The following is a 5,745-nucleotide window of genomic DNA, read 5'->3' as shown; positions in this document are numbered from 1 at the left end:
TACAATGAGGGGAGGGAGAACATCTCCAAGACAAAAGGATTTAATTTAGAGATATACTCAAATCATAATAAATCCAACTTAGTTGAGAAAAATAAAATTTTTAAATTTAACTCGAACAAGAGGAGCCCCCGGAATCCGAGGGTCTCAAACTGCAGCCTGCAGCACTGCCTGCCCGAAGGCAGTATCAGTATTCCTTCTTACGTCCAACTTGTAGAATTTTGTAAACGTGTGGACAGAAGACCAGGTTGCCGCCTTGCAAACTTGAGCCATAGAGATCTGGTGGTGTGCTGCCCAGGAGGCGCCCATGGCTCTAGTAGAATGAGCCTTTAATGATACTGGAGGAGGCAACCCTTTCAAGCCGTAGGCCTGAGTGATTAATTGCTTAATCCACCTAGAAATGGTGGACTTTGCAGCTGCCTGCCCCTTCTTGGGCCCATCCGGTAGAATGAACAGCACATCTGTCTTCCGGATCTTCTTTGTAGCTTTAAGATAGGCCTTCATGGCCCTGACAATATCCAAGGTATGCAGCAACCCTTCCTTTCTGGAAGTAGGTTTAGGGAAGAAGGATGGTAATACCAAATCCTGGTTCAAATGAAAACTGGATATGACCTTCGGAAGGAAGGAAGGATGAGGGCGGAGAACGACCCTGTCCTTATGAAAAACAAGATATGGTTCCTTACAGGATAAGGCTGCCAGCTCCGAAACTCTTCTTGCGGAAACTATGGCAACCAAAAATACTAACTTCCTTGTCAGTAGAACCAAAGGAATATCAGCCAACGGCTCAAACGGTTGTTTCTGTAAACTTGACAGAACAAGATTTAAATCCCACGGACAAAGCGGGGATTTAACTGGAGGTCTAATACGTAAGACCCCTTGAAGGAAGGTCTTAACCAGCGAGTGGGTGGCCAGCGGCCGCTGAAACCACACTGACAGAGCAGAAATCTGTCCTTTGATTGTGCTTAATGCCAATCCTTTATCCACTCCTAGCTGGAGAAAACTTAATACTCTATCGATGGTAAATTTGCGAGAAAGCCATCGCTTGGACTCACACCAGCCTACATAGGCCTTCCAGACCCTGTAATAAATCACCCTAGAGACCGGTTTCCTGGCTCTGATTAGGGTAGAGATTACTTTCTGAGTCAGACCTCTACCCCTGAGAATCAGGGATTCAGCTTCCAGGCCGTCAAATTTAGATGCCGTAAGGCAGGGTGGAGGATCGGACCTTGCGATAGCAGGTCTGGCCGTAGAGGAAGAGTCCAAGGGTCTCCCACTACCATCCTTAAGATTAGTGAGTACCATGCCCTTCTGGGCCATGCTGGAGCTACCAGGATGACTGGTATGTGCTCCACCCGGATCCTGCGCAGCAGGCGGGGTAGTAACTGGAGCGGGGGAAACGCATAAAGAAGTTTGAACTGATGCCAAGGGCAAACCAACGCATCGGTTCCGCAGGCCATCGGATCCCTTGAGCGGGACATGAACCTGTCTAGTTTCTTGTTGAGTCTCGATGCCATGATATCCACGTCCGGCACTCCCCATCTTTGGCAGAGTGCTTGAAAGACTAGTGGATGCAGAGACCATTCCCCCGGCCATAGAGTCTGGCGGCTTAAGAAGTCCGCCTGAAAGTTGTCCACTCCTGGAATGAATATTGCCGATATGCAGGGCACATGAGCCTCTGCCCATAGAAGAATCAAGCTCACCTCTCTCTGAGCGGCTTGACTCCTGGTTCCCCCTTGGTGATTTATGTATGCCACGGCCGTGGCATTGTCTGATTGAATTTTCACCGGGAACCCCTGCAATTTTGACGTCCAAGCCCTGAGGGCTAGTCGAGCAGCTCTGAGCTCCAAGATGTTGATGGGCAACTGCTTCTCTGGCTTTGCCCAAGTACCTTGGCGAGTGCAACCATCCAAAATTGCTCCCCAGCCCGTCAGGCTGGCGTCTGTGGTCACTATCTTCCAAGCCACTGGGCTGAAAGACCTCCCCTTCAGTAGATTCTGAGGGTCTAACCACCAACACAGACTTTGTCGGACTCTTGATGAGAGCGGCAACGGGATATCCAAGGCATGTGGCCTTCTGCTCCATGCTGACAGGATGGCTGCCTGTAGGATGCGAGTGTGGCTCTGGGCGTATGGTACCGCCTCGAATGTGGCCACCATCTTGCCTAGTAACCTCATACATAGGCGAATAGTCGGTTCTTTCTTGCTTAGAACCAGTAGGATTAATTCCTTGATGGCTTTTACCTTCCTCAGAGGTAGGAACACTCCTTGTTGTTCTGTGTCTAATCTCATGCCGAGATATTCCAACTGCTTTGTGGGCTGGAAAGCTGACTTTTCTCGATTTAGGACCCAGCCGAACCTCTCGAGGTATTGGACCGTGAGGGCCACTGCTCGCTCCAAGCCGGGAGACGAGTGATCTATGACTAGGAGGTCGTCCAGGTATGCTAGGATCGTGACCCCTTGGATCCTTAGTTTGGCTAGGATTGGAGCTAGGACCTTCGTGAACACCCGGGGGGCCGTAGCCAACCCGAAGGGAAGCGCCACGAATTGGAAGTGACGCGAAGCCACCATGAAGCGTAGATATCTTTGATGTGGCTGATAAATTGGAACATGAAGGTAGGCATCCTTTAGGTCTATGGACGCCATGAAGTCGTCCTTCTGGAGTGTGGCAGCTGCTGACCGCACGGATTCCATCCGAAATGAGCGGATCTTTAGATATGCATTTACCATCTTTAGGTCCAAAATTGGCCTGACATCTCCATTGGATTTTGGGATGATGAATAGGTTGGAGTAGAAACCCAGCCCCTGTTCCAGGACTGGTACCTCTACTATTACTTCCTGGGAAAGTAGATGATCTAATGCCGATCTTAATGCGGCTCCCTTTTCCGGATCGTTTGGAATCCTCGACTTCTGGAAATGAGGAGGAGGAAACCTTAGGAAATCTAATTTGTAGCCTGTGGCCACGGAAGACCGTACCCACTCGTCGGGAATGCTGGCTTCCCAAATCTCTGAAAAGAGTCGCAGCCTTCCCCCCCACCTTCGTGGGTGGGGGCGCCCCTTCATAAGGTTGGCTTGGGGGCTGGTTTTGCTGGTTTGCGAAACCACTGCCTTTTGCCTCTAACAGCCTGTCCTTGTGATCTGCTGTTGAGGCCGAAGTTTGCTTTTGCAGGAGGCCGTCGATACTGCTTGGCATTAGAGGGCCCCTGCCCAGGGGAATACTGTCGTTTAAACGCAGGCCCCTGATACTTCTTCTTAGTTGGCAAGAGAGTACTCTTGCCGTTTGAAATGGTCTGAATGTATTTATCTAGGTCTTCTCCGAAGAGTCGTCCTCCATGGAAGGGCCCTACCAGGAGCTTCTTGCATGGGGGCTCAGCCTCCCAGCTTTTTAACCATAAGAGTCTTCTCATATGGATAAGGGATAACGATAAACGTGACGCTTGCTGGATAGAATCCTTAATCGCGTCTACCGTAAAGCATATGGCCCTAGGGACATCCGAAAATTCTTCTGCCTGCTGGGCAGGAATGAGTTTAAGCATCTGCTTAGTTTGACCTGATAATGCTTGAGCGACCCCAATCGCAGCCACAGCTGGCTGTACTACTGCCCCTGCAGTAGTGAAGGAGTTCTTAAGTAGTGCTTCCAAGCGCTTATCAACTGGATCCTTGAACACCTGTATGTTTTCTACAGGGCATGTTAACGATCTGTTAACACATGAGATGGCTGCGTCCACTGCAGGAGTAGCCCATCTTTTGGAAAATTTTTCTTCCATAGGATATAGGACAGAGAACCTTTTAGGTGGTAAGAAGATCTTATCTGGCTTGTTCCAATCTTGGAACAAAATTCCCTCTAATAGAGGATGGATCGGAAACACAGCATTGCTTTGAGGCGCCCTCAGTGAGCCCAAAGCTGAAACCGTCGATACCTGGAGATCTGGTACTGGCAAGTTGAATGTCCTATGGACCAAGTCCGACAATCCTTGAATCCACCAGCTCTCCCTCAGGGAGACTGCCCCAGACTCCTCTGTATACGGGTCTTCGATCCCTGAACCTACTTGGTCCATGTCCAAGAGGTCGTCCAATTCCCCTGAGGAAAGGACCTCCTCTTCTGAGGGTCCGCGCTCGGGCGACGGAGATCTATTCCGCTTACTGCCCCGCATAGCTGCGGATATCATTTTTCCCATGCTTTTCTGCATCTCTTTTAAAGAGGTGAGTAATACCTCCTCCGTGACCATCTTAGGGTTGGACTGACCCGCGTCAGCTCCAGCCCCAGATCCCGATGGCCCCAAGGCTCCCTGTAGGGAAAACAGCGGCATACCATGGTACAATACCGAGGTACACCTGCTACCTATTGGTATTTGGAACTATAAAAGTTAATTGTCCAAACACCTGTTTGGGGGATAAAAAAAAAATGCTTCCTCTCCCCTAGATGACTTTTTTTTTTTTTTTTTTTTTTTTTCGTTTTTGTTTCAAATCCAGGAAAGAAAAAACATTCTGTCCCCCTGAGTAGTATTGCAAAGAAAAACTATGAGATGGAAAAGAAACAGCCTATTTCTAGGCTTGACAAAACAGTCCTCTGAAGACTGCAATATCCTTTCTGGCCACTGTGTGTCCTCGGCGCCCCGTGCTGCCGCTCTGGTCTTTCTCCTCAGTTCCAAAGTATTGATGGAACAAACAAGGAAGGGCCGCCCCTTCCTTTAAGCCACTGACCCGCCCTTCCCCCCCAGCAACCTCAAACAGGAAATGCCCCTCCCGACAGGGGGAGGGGGGGGGATTTTGGGAGGAAGGGACCTCTCTGTTCCAGCAAACTGCAGCCTGCAGCCTGGAACCATGAGGAGGTCAGCGTTTTGCTTGCTTGCAGGCTCTGAGGAGGAAGACTGAATGGAGCATCGCCTGGAGGCCTGCAGGTAAGCAAAGCTCTCTGACACACACATATATTTTTATATAACACAGGCCCCACTCAATGCTTTTCCAACACTACAAGGGAGGTCACATCTTATGGGGAATAATACATAGAGAGCCATCCTATCTTTATGATATGTGACTAGTTTGCCAGATGCAGTGCATAACTTTAGGCATGTCCCCTGTGACCCCCCAGAAAAAAACCTGCTAAGAACCAAGTTCCGCAAGTTTTCCCCTCACTTACCTGCTCCATGCCGCAGGACTTTGCCAAGCAAGAGGCCCAATCTTCCCCCATCTCCGTGGGGATGTCTAGACCTTCAGGCCCTGGGTTCCTATGAAGGATCCACTGTCCTGGGCCCATATAGCACCCTGGCAACAGAAAACTTTAGGTACCCAAAGGTTTCTAAGTTCTGGGCCCAGGGTCCAGCTCTCTAAAAAGAAAAGCATTATGGGCTATACCCCAAGGGTTTGGGGTCCGGTTACTGACCACTTTAGCGCTGAGGCTTTTTTGGACAGAACCGGTAGCTCACCTAATCCCAAGGATGCGGAGGCAAGCTAAACCATGACTAACACCTAAGACACTGGCGTAAAAACTGAGGTACTCCTCCTATGGGAGGGGGTTATATAGGGAGGGGCATTTCCTGTTTGAGATTGCCAGTGTCTACACCTGAAGGTACTCCATATAACCCATATAGTAATGAATGCCGCTCTGTGTCCCGTGATGTACTCCAAGAAAAGGATTTTACAGGTAAGCTTTTAAAAAAATCCTATTTTCTTTATCGTACATCACGGGACACAGAGTCTTAGTCATTACTAAATGGGACGTCCCAGAGCAATGCTTACTGAGGGGAGGGAG

Source organism: Rana temporaria, assembly GCF_905171775.1.
Source record: "Rana temporaria chromosome 4 unlocalized genomic scaffold, aRanTem1.1 chr4n, whole genome shotgun sequence".
Taxonomy (NCBI): Eukaryota; Metazoa; Chordata; class Amphibia; order Anura; family Ranidae; genus Rana; species Rana temporaria.
This window is presented reverse-complemented; position numbering follows the sequence as displayed.